Below are 18325 nucleotides of genomic sequence, written 5' to 3'. Positions count from 1 at the left end.
CCCAATTCACCCCCCCCCCTCTTGGGTTGCATAGCTGGGCAATAAGTGGTATCAGAGCCGGTGCTCTAGCCCTTCTTTGATCTAATAATCAAAGAGCCAAAGATCTATGGCAACCCATGTTGGAACTTCTCTAGCCGAGGGGCAATCAACAAACCGACCTCCACTTTTCAATGGGTCTAATTACACCTATTGGAAAGCTCGGATGAAGATTTTCATACAAGCACTCGACTATGATATGTGGAGTATCATAGTGAATGGTCCTCACACACCCACCAAGATTATAGATGGTGAGGAGTCAACCAAACCCGAGAAAGAATGGGATGAGGTTGACAAGAAATTGGCACAATTAAATGCCAAAGCCATGAATGTTTTTTATTGTGCACTAGATGCTAGTGAATTTAATCGCATTTCTACTTGTGCATCTGCTAAAGAAATATGGAATAGGTTAGAAGTAACCCATGAGGGAACAAATCAAGTAAAAGAGTCTAAAATAAACATGCTTGTACATAAATATGAATTGTTCAAAATAGAGCATGATGAGTCCATAACTGCTATGTTTACTCATTTTACTGATATAATCAATGGTTTAAAGAGTCTTGGCAAATCTTATACTAACAGTGAACTTGTAAGGAAGATTCTCAGGTCACTGCCAAGAACTTGGGAAGCCAAGGTGACTGCCATCCAAGAAGCAAAGGACTTGAACACTCTACCTCTAGAAGAGCTTCTTGGATCCTTGATGACTCATGAACTTAGCATGAAGCAACATCAAGAGGATGAAGTCAAAAAGAAAAGAACCATTGCCCTCAAATCCACAACTTCGCCTGATTATGAAACGGATGACTCTGAAGATGAAGATCAGGATGAAGAGATGGCTCTCATCACCCGAAATTTAAGAAGTTTCTAAGAAAAAGGAAACAGGGGATGAGAAAGAAATTCACAAAAGGGGATCAAAGTAAAGAAAAGGAGAAAGATCAACCCCCTATATGCTACGAGTGCAAGAAGCCAGGATATTTCAGATCCGAATGTCCACAATTGAAGAAAGGTCCAAAGAAGTTCAAAAAGAAGGCAATGATGGCGACCTGGAGTGCGAGTGATGACTCAAGCTCCGATGAGGAAACCTCAACAGAACAAGCCAATCTGTGCCTGATGGCACATGAAAATGAGGTAACTTCTGAATCCACTAGTGAATTTACTTTTGAAGAATTGCATGAAGCATTCTATGATTCAATTGATGAATTAAAGAAACTAGGGAAGAAAAACAAAGAGCTAAAATTGGAAAATCAGTCCTTAGTGAAAAAGCTGAAAATCTTTCAATTGAAAAATTCACCTTGATTCAAGAAAATCAAAACTTAAAGGATGAAATGAACAAGCTGAAATCTATAGTAGATAAGTTCACCTTAAGTTCAAACAAACTAAATATGATCCTTGAAAATCAGAAAGCTATATATGATAAGACTGGACTTGGTTATAAACCCCTGAAGAAACAAAAATTTCTGAAGGATATTTATGTAAATTATTCAAGTAACAAGTCTACAAATATTACTTGTTTTAAATGTGGAAGAATAGGACATAAATCATACACATGTCTTATTAACAAATATGCAAACACAAAGAAAATATGGGTTCCAAAAGGAACCATTCTGACTAACCTGAAAGGACCCAAGAAAGCTTGGGTACCTAAGACAGAAACGTGACCTTTGCTTGCAGGTGTGTCTAGCATCCCAAGAAGGAAACAGGAAATGGTATCTTGACAGCGGATGCTCGAGACACATGACTGGTGATGAATCACAATTCATCACGCTTGATGCTAAGGATGGAGGGATGGTCACCTTTGGAGATAATGGCAAAGGAAAGATCATCGGGATAGGTAACATTGGTATCACTCCCTCCAAATACATTGAGAATGTTTTATTAGTTAAAGGTTTAAAGCATAACTTACTTAGCATTAGTCAATTCTGTGATAAAGGGTATAAAGTAAGTTTTGAATCATCTGTTTGCATTGTGACGAGTCCTATTAACGATGGCATTAAATTTATAGGACATAGGCATGGCAATGTTTATATGGTAGACTTGAATGATTTAACAAAATTAGACATGCAATGCCTAGATTCCTTAAATGCTAAAATAAATGAGACTAGTTGGCTGTGGTATCGTAGACTTGCACACATTAGCATGCATTCTCTCTCAAAATTAATTAAAAAGGATTTAGTTCTCGATTTGCCAAAACTGAATTTTGAAAAGGATAGAATTTGTGATGCATGCCAATTAGGTAAACAAACTAGAGTATCATTTAAATCCAAAAACACTGTTTCAACTTCTAGACCTTTAGAGCTCTTACATATGGATTTATTTGGACCAACTAGAACCACTAGTCTAGGAGGAAAACGATATGGATTTGTAATAATAGATGATTACTCTCGTTTTACTTGAGTTTTCTTTTTGGCTCACAAAAATGAAACTTTTATATTTTCACTAAATTTTATCGAAAAGTCTCTAATGAAAAAGGTTTTTCAATTCAAAATATTAGAAGTGACCATGGAACTAAATTTGAAAATCAAGATTTTGAAAATTTTTGTGATGAAAATGGAATTGGCCATAACTTCTCTGCTCCAAGGACACCCCAACAGAATGGGGTAGTTGAAAGGAAAAACAGAACCTTAGAAGAAATGGCCCGTACCATGCTTTGTGAAAGCAACCTTCCAAAATATTTTTGGGCGAAAGCAATTAACACAGCATGTTACATTTTAAATCGTGCTTTAATTAGACAATTTTTAAAGAAAACCCCCTATGAACTTTGGAAAGGAAGAAAACCAAATATTGCATATTTTCATATTTTTGGTTGCCGATGTTTTGTATTAAATAATGGCAAAGAAAAACTTGATAAATTTGATGCAAAATCAGATGAAGCAATCTTTCTAGGTTACTCCTCCACTAGTAAAGTATTTAGAGTTTTCAACAAAAGAACTTTAGTAGTTGAGGAGTCCATACATGTTATTTTTGATGAATCTAACGATCTTCCTTCAAGGAAGAATGAGGGTGTTGATGATGCAGAGCCACTAATAGAAGGTATGAAGGAGATCACTCTGAAAGACTCAGCAACTCCAAAAGACAAGGATCAAGAAGACGAACAAAATGAAAGAGGTGAAGAAATTCAAGAACAACCTCAAGGTACAAATGACCTACCCAAGGAATGGAGGTATGTTCACAACCACCCTAAGGAGTTAATTATCGGTGATCCTATGCATGGGGTAAAAACTCGTTCTTCACTTAGAGATGTACTTAATCATTGTGCATTTGTATCTCAACTTGAACCTAAAACTTTTGAAGAAGCTGAAAATGATCATAACTGGATTAATGCTATGCAAGAAGAACTTAATCAATTTGAAAGAAATAATGTTTGGACCTTAGTAACAAGACCTAAAGATTATTCAATAATTGGCACAAAATGGGTCTTTAGAAATAAATTAGATGAGCATGGAAATGTAATTAGAAATAAAGCAAGACTGGTTGCTAAGGGATATAATCAAGAAGAAGGAATTGATTTTGATGAAACCTTTGCACCTGTTGCTAGATTAGAAGCCATTAGACTTCTACTTGCTTATGCTTGCTTTATGAAATTCAAATTATTTCAAATGGATGTTAAAAGTGCATTTTTAAATGGATATATTTCTGAAGAAGTATATGTAGAACAATCCCCTGGATTTGAAAATCATGCTTTTCCCAATCATGTCTTTAGATTAAATAAAGCTTTATATGGTCTAAAATAAGCACCTAGAGCATGGTATGAAAGGCTAAGCAAATTTCTACTAAATAATGGTTTCTCAAGAGGCAATGTAGATACAACCCTATTTATTAAAAGAAACCAAAATGATATGCTAATTATACAAATTTATGTTGATGACATAATTTTTGGGTCTACTAATGAATCTCTTTGTCAAGACTTTGCTAAGCTTATGCAGGGAGAGTTCGAGATGAGCATGATGGGAGAACTCACTTTCTTCCTCGGACTCCAAATCAAATAATCAAAAGAGGAATCTCCATCACCTAAAGCAAGTACACCAAGGAACTACTCAAAAGATTTGAAATGGAGAACTGCAAACCAATAGGCACACCAATGAGTCCCTCATGTAAGCTTGACAAGGATGATGAAGGTAAAAGCGTAGACTTAAAATACTACAAAGGTATAATTGGCTCATTATTGTATTTAACTGCAAGTAGGCCTGATATCATATTTAGTGTTTGCTTATGTGCAAGATATCAATCTAATCCTAAGGAATCTCATTTGAATGCTGTTAAAAGAATCCTTAGATACTTAAATGGTACTCAAACTATAGGGTTATGGTACTCTAAGGACTCACAAATTAATTTGTTAGGATATTCTGATACTGATTTTGCTGGATGTAAATTAGATAGAAAAAGCACAAGTGGAACTTGCCAATTTTTTGGAGTAAACCTAATCTCATGGTTTAGCAAGAAACAAAATTCGGTGGCACTGTCTACGGCTGAGGCCGAATACATTGCAGCCGGAAGTTGTTGTGCTCAAATCTTGTGGATTAACCAACAACTCGAAGATTTTGGAATCAAACTTAATGAAACACCAATAAAATGTGATAATACAAGTGCCATAAATCTATCTAAAAATCCAATTCAACACTCAAGATCTAAACATATTGAAATAAGACATCATTTCATAAGAGAACATGTTCAAAACAAAAATATAATTCTTGAATATGTTTGCACTGAAAATCAATTAGCCGATATCTTTACAAAGGCCCTTAGTGAGGATAGATTCTGTGAAATTAGGAGAAATCTAGGAATTCTAGATCCATTTGTCTGAAATTTCTCAATTTCCAAAGAATAGATGTCAAAAACTCTTAGAACTCAATTTTCAACATCTATCCTGATCCCAAAAGCTCAGATTTATCACTCTAAAAACTTATCATTGAGCAAAATTCCTTCACTCAAAATTTCAAATTTTTCTAGAATTTATTCACATTTTTCCTAATTTTCTGAACTTCATGAGTCGACCCCCATGAGTCGACTCAATGGCAAACTTGTAAATCCCACCAACTTTCAACGGGTTCATTGTTTTTATAAGGGTTACTGTTTGTGAGACGACTCATCTTCCCATCGTTCTTCTTCCAAAAGCCATCTTCTCCAACTCTTCTTGCTCCAAATCCAAGGATCAATTCTGAGGCAATTCTCCCTCCTACTCTCCACCAAAAATTACCTCCTTCAAAAGGATTTTCTGTGCTTTCTCGCTTTGCTTGGCGCGGTTTGAACGTGCCCTAGCACTTCACCGAACTTCCAAAATCCACTTCTTTTCTCCACTAAAATTTCTCTTTACTCTCTTGTGATTCCTCCTCTTCTCAATTCAAGTCTTCTTGTCTACTACTTTATTGGATATGGCTCCAAAGATGAAGCTTCCCCAAAGAAGGAAATCAATCCGTGAGCCTGAAGAAGTTGTCCGAAAGAAAAGGCATGCTCAGTCTTCCAGTGTTTCCACTCCAGTTTCAGTACCTGCTCAAGGTCTCTCTCAATCCTCCATAAGCCCCAGTGTAAATCCTCTTTCTGATAGAAAAGTAGAAACCGGAAAAATATAGATTTTCGGTTCTTTGAGAAAGAAGGCTTTACTTTTGCTACCAAGATCAAAAATCAAGGATGGGAACTTTATTGCTCTCTCAAGGAAGTCACCTATGTTGATCTAGTCAGAGAGTTCTACCAGAACCTACATTATGGAAGTGGGTCAGTGACTTCAACAGTCAAGGGGATTGACATATGCTTGGATTCTAGGATATTGGGAGATATACTTCAGTTGCCTAGTGAAGGATACTCATATATGGAACTCCCAATTAAAGAAGAAGAGATCAAAATTATCTTAGGAGAAGCTTTTTCAGGAAGTTTAAACAAATTGGAAGCAAAGCTATTATCCATTGAGATGAGGGTCCTGCATCAAATTGTAACAAAACTCTTCTTTCCTAGGAGTGGTAGACATGACTTACTTTCCGACAGAGATGTTTGTGTCATGTTTCATATCATCACTCAGACCCCCCTAAACCTCCCTGCACTTATGATAGAGGCCATGAGAGAAACTTTGAACAGATCCAAGGCACACTTGCCTTATGGTATGGCCCTTACTAGAGTATTTAGGAGGTTTGGAGTTAGCTGTGAGGGGGAGGCTGCTACCAAGCTCTCACATGTGGACACTTTCAACCAACACAGCCTGCACCGAATGGGAATTACAAAGACTGTTGGTGGTTGGATCAAGGGCTCTGAAGAAAGAACTGAGGAGAGAGTTGAGGAAAGAGTTGAAGACAGAACTGAAGGCAGAGTAGAAGAAGAAGGTCCATCTTCTCCTGTACATGACTTCAGGGAAGCATCACCGGATACCCAGTTCATTCCTGATACTGAGGCTGGCCCTTCAGAGTTTACTAGGATGCCCACACCAGTGTATCAGCCAGAGAGCAGAGCACCTCATTCAGAGTTCAGACTGGCTGACGATCAGATCGAGCATATTTCACAGCATGTGGCTTCTTTGCTGTCTAGCCAGTGGGGTAGTACTTCTTTTGCACCTGGTGCCACCTCTTCTGATCAGACCATTACTCCCCACATCTCCACTGTATTTCAGATGATTTCAGATCAGTCTGTCAGGATACAGCAGCTTGAGGACACAGTCTGGAGACTGACTGGCAGAGTTCTTGACTTGCAGGGGCAAGTCCTTGCATTGGCCCATCCCCAGCCACAGGAGTCTACTATTGAGGTCACAGACCTCACTGCAGAGGCTGGCAGGCTCAGAGGAGCACTAGAAGGTGGATATGAATTACTGAGGAAAGAGATCCGAGGATCGAGTGAGCATGCTACCACCCAGTTCACTGCTCTACTTCAATCTATTTCCAGAGCACTGAACGTACTTGATTCTATTAGACTCACCCTTTCTGTTCAGTCCCTAGCATCTCAGCGTTCTCAACCACCCAGTTCATCTCGTTCTCCTGCTCGTGCCAGAGGCAGACGGGGTAGAGGACGCACTTCTGATCCATCATCTCCTCACCCTATATCTGATGACTCCGATCATTGACCTATCTTGATCATAACTAGATCCTAGGTGTTAGTATTTTGTTTTAGGATCTATACCTCGGGGCCATGTATTGACAATTAGCTGGTTGAATTTTATTTTTAAGAACCATGTATTGAAACAATTATGATATTAATGGAATCATCTTTTACCTATATTTCTACCTCTTTGTAATGATCATATTTTGCTTATATATTTTCTTCTTGTTGAAATATTGTCTTCTCCTTGTTGTTGTTTGCTGTTGATAATTGCTATATTAAGGGGGAGCAAACATCTGTGAAAAACTCTAAAGAGGAAGAAAATAAAGAATATTTCAGAAAAAGAAAAGGAAGAGTTAACTATGTTTGATGATGTCAAAAAGGGGGAGAAATTAAACAAAAACAAAAATTGAAATTAGACAACAAAAAGCAAAACCCTAAATTATGAGAAAAAGGGGGAGAAATTAAACAAAAACAAAGATTGGAAGATTAAAACAAATATTAGAGAAATTAAATAAATATTGGAGAAATTAAACAAAAAAAAAATTGAAAAATTAAATAAAAACAAAAATTAAAATTAGACAAAAAGCAAAACCCTAAATTATGAGAAAAAGGGGGAGAAATTAAACAAAAACAAAGATTGGAAGATTAAAACAAATATTGGAGAAATTAAAATAAATATTGGAGAAATTAAACAAAAACAAAGATTAGAAGATTAAAACAAATATTGGAGAAATTAAATAAATATTGGAGAAATTAAATAAAAACAAGGATTGAAAGATTAAACAAAACTTTGAGAAATTTGGTATCGAAATTTGGTATCAGACAGAACTTAAACAAAAAGTCATCCATCAAAGCAAAATCATAAGTACAATGCAAATAAGTATTTTTTTTATATGCTCTGATATATTTCAAAATTCAAACTTGCTCTGATACATCTTTTGAAATTTTATTCACCTTGATACATCTTAAGCAATTTATTTTACCCTGATACACCCTACAATTTCTTTTAACTTGCTCTGATACATGATAAAATTTAATCCGATACAGTGTGAAGGTTTCTCTGATAAATTATAACATTTGATCTGATATAGTGAGAAAGTTTCTCTGATATATTATAACATTTGCTTTAATACAGTGTGAAATTTTCTCTGATATATTATAAAATTTTTTTTTGCTCTGATACATTGTAAAATCTTTTCTGATAACATTGTAAAAATTATTTTTCTTGCTCTGATACATTGCAAAATTTATTTATCTTCTCTTGCTCTGATATATCTTAAACTCAAAATGATCTAATACCCTTTTCAAATCTTTAAGAAAATGGACAAACTATTTTTGCATTTATATTACTTGCCAAAAGAATCATACTCTTTTCAAGCATATACACCTATAATGGATTCTTTTGAAATTAATGCATTAACATAAATATTTTTGTTCAAATATTTTGTCATCATCAAAAAGGAGGAGATTGTTGCTCCTAGATTGATTTTGATGATTACAAAGCAGATTGAAGGGATACAAATAATTTTAAAATGAAAAAGTCTTTATGCTCTTCAAGGGCAAAATCATAATTTCACTAAAATCCTGATTTGATAGTACCATTTGGTAGAATAAATGATTTGAAATCTATTGGTGAAAATTTTATTGTGTTTGGACTTATATTTTTGAAGTTATGAAGGTTTGAAGTGCATGAGTCGACTCATGAGTCAACTCATGGCATTGTGAGCTGATTGGCACGCAAAAATTCTCCTTGGCACGCTAGTTTTCTGGCTTGGCACGACCTGTGAGTCGACTCATGAGTCGACCCACAAGGCATGAGTCGACTCATGAGTCGACCCCTGCTAATTTGAGCCAAGAATTTCCAGAAACGCATTCTCTGGTTTTTGCAACAGAGGTCGACTCATGAGTCGACCCCTGAAGCATGAGTCGACTCATGAGTCGACCCCTACGACGGGAAATGTCAGCAACGGCTATTTTTTTGCCCATTTTAATTGCCATTTATGCTTCCTAAAAATCCTCTAACGGCTCTTTATCTACCTAAATTGTTTTCTCTTGCTTCTAATGCTATAAAATGCTTTAAATGGTGAAAGAAATTACAGATTAAATAGCGGATCAAACGTGAAATCAAATGAGCAGAGAAAAAGAGAAGAACAGAAGAAAGGATCCGAAATTTGCAAGAAAAAGTCTGAGATCAACGAAAAATCCAAAAAGAAAAAGAGAGAGGATCCACAATATACCAGAGAGATTGTGAAAGAGAAATGCAAGATCTTTCAAGGAGAGAATTCTTTACGCCTATTGTTTCAACCTTGATCTAGAGATCGTTCAAAACTTTTAAGAGATCTTCAATCAACAATCAACCTCTTCTCAAGCATTCAAGCGTTCATCCACTTTGAGAAAATCCGAAAAAGGGGTTCTTCATTTGAGTAAAACTTTTATTGTTATATTCACACATTTAAAGGAGCTGTTATTGTATTAATCTGTGCTCTAAATTTTTTAACTCTTTGTGAGTTTTTGTTCTTGTTTTTGGAGGATTTCCAAAACAAGGAAAGGTTGATCCGAACCTGAAATCGGAGTGTTTTGGGTTTACTTGTACCCGAGAAACAAGTGATCTAGCTTGGGATAGCTAGTGTCGGAGTTTCCGACGTTTTGTATTCGGGTTGAATACAAAGGATAGTGGATTGAAATTCCCAAGTAGGATCTTGGGGAGTGGATGTAGGTGCAAGGTTAGCACCGAACCACTATAAATCCTTGTGTTTGTGGTGTGCTTTATCGCTTCACTTTATTTCTTTATTATATTCTTGCATTCCTACTTTAGGTAATTTATATTGAATTAAAGTCTTTGTTTTGATCTTCATAAGTAATCTGTTGGGCTTAAAATTTTTAGAAACCCAATTCACCCCCCCCCCTCTTGGGTTGCATAGCTGGGCAACAGTAGCAATCCATCAGAACTAAAAATAAACCTCTCGATGCAGCTACCTGTGTGATTGAGTTCCTCTATCATGTGTCCCGACTGAATTAGGGTTAAGGTGAACTCGTCAAACCCAACATCAATCATATGAATCAATCGATTAATCCGAGTCCGATGTGAAACCTCAATGGAAAGCTCTTTTTGATTATTTCACTCTGTCATGGCCATGGGCTTAAGGACTCAATCTTTCGATCATCATAGGACTACTCCTCTCATCTACCGAGGTTGATAGATCCTATCTTGGTGCAATCTGATTCCTACAATGAATATGCTACAGCCAACATACACCTCAGGATTTCGAATGGCTAGGAGACCGAGTTATGGTGTAGTCAAACTAAAACACACTCAAGGTGAACTATCGATGCACCTCAGGTCAAAGAATTAGACACACAACTACAGCATCGAGCTAGTCATCGATGAGAAGGTAGACTTCCTTATGACTGCTCGATATGGTCACTCTCAGTACTCTCATTCTCAATGAATATCTGTACTCTCGCTTCGGTGTCTCCACACCGTAGACTCAAGACACATCTACCCTAAGGAAGCAATCGTACACCAATCTTCCAGATCGATCACCATCCTCGTGATGATCCTATGGTCAGGAGCTGTTTATGAGTTAGTTATGTAAATTCATGCCTTAAATTTTCAACTCTGAAAAATATGAATTGACATTCCTACTAACTCAAAGGATGTGTCACAGACACAATGTACACAATGTTATAGAAGAATAACCCATTTATTGATTTATAGTCAAAATTATAAATTTGCCTTTAGATTTGTACAGGAATGTGTCAGCCAATCTGGCATCTAGGGCACACATCTAACATGAAGAAAGGACAAACTTGATCAATGTTAATCTACCAACAATGGACAAGACCTTCTCCTTCCAAGAGAACAGTCGAGCTTCAATAGTGTGAATAAGAGGAAGCCAATCTGACTTCCTAAGTTTGCCCACTTTAAGAGGGAGCCTAAGATATTTGAAAGGCAACAATGAGGCTTTATAGCTCAACCAAGAAGTAAAGACCGCCCCCCATGATCTATCAAGACCAATAGGCATCACCAAGCTTTTGGAGTAGTTAATAGAGAGACTAGAAAGGAGCTCAAAGGAGAAGATAAAGTTTAAGGTAGCAAATGATCTTTTATTACCATTAGCAAAGATTAAAGTGTTATTAACATATTGAAGTATTTCACTTCCTTCAAGGCCATAAAAAATTTTAGCCAACTTGGCATTTAATAAGAGCTTAGAAAGAGGGTCCACAACCAAAGAGAAAACATAAGGTGACAAAGGATCACCTTATCGAAACTCTCTTTTGTAAGATATCTACTCATCATGATCACCATTGGCACACACTGCAACCTTAGAGGAGAAGAGAATGTTATAAATCGAGCCACACCATTTAGGGGGGGAGCCACGATGAGATAGGAGATCCATAAGATATTTCAAATTCAAATTATCAAAAGCTTTAGAGAAATCAAGCTTACATAAGACACTCAGAGTTTTCTTCATTTTGCACCAATGAATAATTTTATGAGCACTGAAAATATTATCAGGAATAGATCTTCCATTGATGAAAATAGATTGAACAAGATCAACAAGCTAATTCATAAAAGGTTGCAACCATCTTACGAGCACCTTTGAAATAATTTTAATATAAGAGTGAATCAGACTAATTGGATGAAAATCAGAGGGGTAACTCGCTACATCACTTTTAGGAATAAGGCAGAAGTAGGTGTAGTTTAGCCGGGAGAGATCGACATTGTTCTCAAAGAGTTGATGGAATCAGGAAAAGACATTAGGAGCAACATGGTCCCAAAATTTTTGGAAGAAGATTAAGAAAAATCTATCAGCCCAGGACTTTTGTCTTAGGGAAAGCTGAAAATGGCTTCTTTGATTTCATCAAGGGAGAAAGGAGCATCCAGCTTACATAGCTGAGGGAGATTAGAGGGGTAAAGTCTGCCCCAATCCAAATTTAACAAGGGCTTCTTATGCCTAACGAGGATTCTCTTGAAGTAATTAGTGAGAGACTCAAGAATCTGTTTGTGTTCAATGAAATGATTACCTTCCCAAGAAATGTGAGAGATCCAATTTTTTTTGAATGAAAATTAGCAATCCGATGAAAAAAGACAGTATTCCCATCTCCCTTTTGATCCATTTGGCCTTAGATCTTTGTTTCTAGTAGATTTTCTCTCTATGATAGATATCAAAGAGTTTAGTTTTCTCTCTATGAAGATCCCTGATCAAACGAGTGAAGGTAAGGGTCACCTTCCTAGGTTCGGGATTATCTATTCTTTTTGATAGCACAAGAGTGGTATTAAAGTCACCACCGACAATCTAGGGACCCAAAAATAAGGATCTCACCAATCTTAGTTCATCCCATAGGAGATGCTTTCGCTCATGGTCGGAAGGTCCATAAATAATTGAGATGGACCAGGATGCATTCAGAAGAAGATCATGCTAGCAGATACTAACAGAGAAAGAAAGAATTTTCTTTCTAAGGAGAGTGAATCTACTAGAGTCCCATCCCAAAAGAATACCTCCAGAAGAACTGATTGCATCCAGATGGCACCAAGAGTCAATTTTCCCACGAGAAAGTGATCGAAAGATATAGGGATTCACATAATTCAATTTGGTCTCTTGCAAGCCAACCACACAATAGCCACTAGAAGAAATAACATCTTTAACCATCCACCTCTTGGATGGATCACCAAGACCACGAACATTCCATGAAAGAATGGACATTAACAGAGATAAGAATGCCAGTGAAGGAGGAAAGGTAACAAGAGAAAGAAGGAGCAAACTTGGTCACAGACTGTCATTACCAACATCCACTGCTTTTGCCTTTTCAGTTTGAAGAAGGACATCCATCAATTCCTGTGCATTCCCATCAGAAATCTAAATACTGCACAGTTGACCTGTTGCCCAGATATGGAGCCCAAGAGAGGGGGTGAATTGGGTCTTTTTAAAATTTTTTAAGATTAATGCACTTAAATAATATGCTAAAGTGTTGAGCGAAGTGAGTTGATTTACAATAAAAATAAAATCAAATACAAATGATAGGTAACCAAGTATAAATTATAAAGAACAAGTAAAGAGATGCAAGCACAACAAACATAAAGATTTATAGTGGTTCGGTGCCAACCTTGCATCTACATTCACTCTCCAAGTCCCTACTTGAAAATTCAATTCACTAAAAAGATTTCAAAAATATAACATGTTGGATAACCCCGACCCTTGCTATCCAAGCAAGAACACTTATTTTCTAGATACAAGCCAACCCTCAACAATCCGATTTCAGGTTCGGATCAATCCAATTGTGTTTTGAAACCCTCCCAAAACTCAAAAATCCAAAATATAATATGAGAAAAATAGGGTATAAAAATTTCAGCACAAAATCTCCTTAAATGAACACAATAAATATAATAAAAATATAATACTTAAGAGGAAGAAGCTTTTGCTGAACACTCTCAATGAATTGCGCACTTGATTGTAGCTGGAGAGTGGTTGGTGAGCTGATTAAATGCTTCTTTTTCTCTCTTTTAGGAATTTTTGAACTTTTCATGGATGTGAGCTTTGAATGCTTGCAAACTTATGATTTTCTACTTCAAGAGAGTATTTATAGTCACCATTTACACTTGAGAATATCTTAATGTCAGTTTAGAGCCATTGGAGAGTGTTTGATGCACATTAAATGCACTAAAAATGGACTGAAAACTAGCCGTTATGCATGCTCGCAGAATAGGATGTCCCACTAGCAATGAGATGTCCCATGCGGCATCCCAATTGATTAGATAGAAAGTTTAGCTTTTTGTTTTAATCTCAGAGTCTCAAGGGTCATCCTAAATGGGTCATCCCACTATATGGGTTATTCCAAGTGGGTCATCCCACTACGTGCCATGAGCCAAAATGATACGTGCCGGCTATCCAACGAAAGGGGATGACCCAGATGGGTCATCCCATTTTGTGCCAACTCAATTTTTCATATATTTAAGGTCTGAAACTTATCAAAATATTTTCAAATACTTTCAAATAACTTCAAATATTTGATAAGATAATTCTAACTTAATTATCTACTAATAACTTACATGAATAAGATTCATGAGACTTTAATTATTGGGTGTTTAAGATTATGGATCATATTAATTAAGAGTGCAAGTCTCTAATTAATTTTTTTGATAGTTATTTTTGGGTGCCACCTTGATTTGATCAAGTTGGGCGTGTCTATTAATTAGAGGGCTTTTAGTTCTCTCATGGGGCATCTGTAGGAACCAGATCTAGGGTTTCAGGGTTAGATCTTGAAACTTTTTCAAGATCATACAGCGGAAGACTAAAATAAATCAAAATTTATTTTCTAAAATCAAAAAATCCCTAGATCTAAGATCCTATTACATGATTATTACATAGCATTAAATTAAAAATTAAAATATATAAATATAGCATAAACTACATGTTGATCATATCAACATGTTTCTATACTACATCTAATGTATGTATTAAACAATAGATTAGATCTATTACCTTGCAAGTTAGATGTTCTAACCTCGCTAATCCGGGCTTAAGGATGATGTTGCAAGCCGCACATGCGTCCGGCCTCTAGGAGTCGTCCACACGAGCCCACGAATCTCGATCAGAAGTCCTGCTTCAAAAAATCAGCACAGTATGCTAGTACTGCACTGATTCTTCTTTGATGGTTGATCAGGTACCTCCTTCTTCTTGATTTGGACTCTTCCAAAGATGGAAAGTAGAAGGAGGAGTTTCAAATCTAAGACGCTCTCAGGAAACTCAAGATGGAGGGAGGAAAGATATGAGAACAAACAACCCTAGAAGAAGACCCTCTTCTTCTTCTCGTTTCTCTCTCTAGACATCCTAACTTGTGTCTTTTATATCTCCACGACCCAAAGGTCTTTCTCTCTGATTTTTGGATGGATCAAAGGTCTCTCAAATCTCTATCATTTTCAAAAATTTCATAAAGAAACTCATTTTATATAGATAGATATGATAGAGTCCTTGTCCAGGTCAAATACCTAGTCAAGGCTAATCCAAACATGGCAAGTTAAGGGGCGCCCAACTCTTGAGAACCTCCTCCTTATTTTTGTGCATGGATCTTCAGAAAAGGATGCATAATATATATCCTAAAATCCACAAAAATTCCAAAAAAAATTTGGATAAATTTGGTGCAAAATTGAAAGAGTTTTGGATTTCTAAAACTCTATCTCATAGAATTCGAAATCCAAACATATTCCTTTTTGATTTGATCCAAACCACCTTCCATGTAAGAAAGAAGAGAGGAGACCTTTTGTGAACATGGGAGAGACCTGGGAGAGGGCTTTTGTCACACAAAATAAGAGGAGATTGGCGTTGAATGAGAGAGAGGGCGTGGGGAAGGCTTATGTGGTGCAAGGTGGAACCTAGTCTTACTAGGATTCTATCTTATGACTTGTTTTAATTTGGTTTCTCAAATTAAATCAAACCAAAATTAGATCAACCCAATTAAAATAGGTCTTAACCCAATTAAAAACTTAATTTAATCAGATTAAATTAGATTTAAATCTGATTTAATTTTCTAATCAAATTAGAAATTAAATTGATCCAAGTCCTAGTTGAACTAGGACTAGTTTTTTTTTGCACTTGGCTTATCCAATAAACCAATTGGACTAGATCCAATCAAGCTCAAACTAAATATAATTAAATTATATTTAATTAGACTTAATCTCAGCCCATTGGCTTAATCAAATTAAGCCAATTAGCAATCGAATTGCTAATCGATCCTCCTGCAACACTTGCACTAGGTTAAATGTCAATCGTATTGATCATTTAACCTTAGAACGATTCTTAATCGTTGATCAACCATCCGATCGGATCATGAACTCTAATGTGTGTGACCTCATAGGTTCAAACCTAAGCTGATAGCACATGAATAAATTCCTGTACCAATCGAAGTGACCATCTAGCAATGATACCCAACTACCGGATAGGTCGAATGTGTAGAACAACATCCTTAGAACCCATGCGGATATAGTTTTCATATAATTCATCCCCTTGACCAAAATGATCATAGGACACCCCAGAGTTCAACTATCAACTCTGATCAGGTTGTCCACATTGTATTTCAAAATATCAAATCCATCTGATGGATTACCCTGGCCAAGGTTTTGCTAAATTGAAATACAGCGACTCATTCTTCTCCAACTCTTGGAGTGGTCAATCCCATCTCGATCACACTCTGACTTTGCAAGTACTTAACTGTGCCCAGAAGCCTTCCATCCCTGAATTAGAAATTCAGTTAGTCCAGTACCAAAGCATAGTGAGTTGCTTGCAAGTCACGAGGCGATCTCAGGTCTAAAGTTCACTTATACCTATATCCCATCAAAGACATTCTCGACAGCAGAATGCTCTGGAGTTGGTCACGTTCCATAATGATGTACCAGTACATCTCACCTGTATGCCATACCAGTGTCTCCACACTCTTTGGTTAAGAGGACAACCAACCCATATGGCCTACAGTAACCTATGCTCGATAGAAGCTGTCGTCCTTATTAACAACCTATCATTTGGTCGTGAACTGTTTTAAGGACTAATCGATAAATCCTCTCTTTATCGAATCTAAATAGTCCTAAGGACTTCATCATAACAACGGAGTTCATTAGAAGATAAAAGCTTATGATGAAAATGCCAAATATATTTTATTTATTAACAAATCAATTACAATACTTGATTGCTCAACCATCAACAGCTTGACGATTGACTTTTGGAACATATTTTCCAATAACTCCCACTTGTCCTAAAGCCACTCGGCACAGTATCTAATACCCATCTTCGACTTGTGGTTATCGAACTCCTTTATCGCCAGGGCTTTAGTGAAGGGGTCAGCCAGGTTCTCCTTTCCGTCGATCTTCTGAAGGTCGACGTCACCCGATCCACAATCTCTCGGATCAGGTGGAAGCGGCGTAAGATGTGCTTCGTCCGCTGATGTGCTTTGGCTTCCTTCGCTTGAGCTATGGCACCAGTGCTATCGCAGTAGAGCAGGACTGGACCATCGAGGGAGGGTGCTACTCCAAGCTCGTTGATGAATTTTTTCAGCCACACAGCTTCCTTTGCGACATTCGATGCTGCGATGTACTCAACTTCACAAATAGAGTCCGCCATAATATGCTGCTTGGAACTCTTCCAGCAGATGGATCTATCATTCAGAGTAAAGATATAACCCAATACGCTCCTGCTGTCATCATGGTCAGATTGAAAGCTAGAGTCTGTGAACCCCACAAGTTTCAGATCTGACTCGCCATAAACCAACCATTGGTCCTTAGTATTTCTCAAATACTTAAGGATGGCTTTAACCACTTTCCAGTGATTTTCTCCAGGATCAGATTGGTATCTACTCACTACTCCTAGTGAGCATGCCACATCTGGTCTTGTACATGTCATGGCGTACATGATAGATCCCACGGCTGAAGCATATGGGACTTTACTCATACGCTCTCTCTTTTCAGGAGTTATCGAACAATCCTTCTTAGAGAGAGAAATTCCTTGGCCTATTGATAGATAACCCTTCTTGAAATTCTCCATGCTGAACCTCTTCAACACAGTGTCTATGTACATGGACTGGGATAACCAAAGCATCCTTTTAGATCTATCCCTATAGATCTTCATCCCTAGGATGTAGGATGCTTCACCCAAGTCCTTCATGGAGAACTGTGATGACAACCAAACTTTTATTCCCTGTAGTGCGGAGATGTCATTCCCGATTAAGAGAATGTCATCCACATACAAGACAAGGAATACCACAACTGAACCATTTGCCCATTTATAGATGCAGGGCTCTTCTCCATTCTTAATGAAGCCATACGTTTTGATCACCTTATCAAAACACATGTTCCAACTCCGAGAAGCTTGCTTCAATCCATAAATGGATCTCTGAAGCTTGCACACCTTGGACTCATCTGTTGATGTAAACCCCACAGGTTGTATCATATACACCTCTTCGGTCAGCACTCCATTCAGGAAAGCTGTCTTTACATCCATCTGCCAGATCTCATAATCCAGATGGGCAGCTATTGCAAGCATTATCCGAATGGATTTGAGCATTGCCATAGGAGAAAATATCTCATCATAGTCAATACCATAACGTTGATGATACCCCTTGGCAATCAGACAGGCTTTATAGGTCTCCACCTTTCCGTCTGTGCCCTTCTTCCTTTTGAAGACCCATTTACACCCAATGGGTTTAACCCCTTCAGGTGGGTCAACCAATGTCCATACATCGTTAACCTTCATGGACTCCATTTCGGATTTCATGGCTTCAAGCC

Source organism: Elaeis guineensis, chromosome 11 (assembly GCF_000442705.2).
Source record: "Elaeis guineensis isolate ETL-2024a chromosome 11, EG11, whole genome shotgun sequence".
Lineage (NCBI taxonomy): Eukaryota > Viridiplantae > Streptophyta > Magnoliopsida > Arecales > Arecaceae > Elaeis > Elaeis guineensis.
This window is presented reverse-complemented; position numbering follows the sequence as displayed.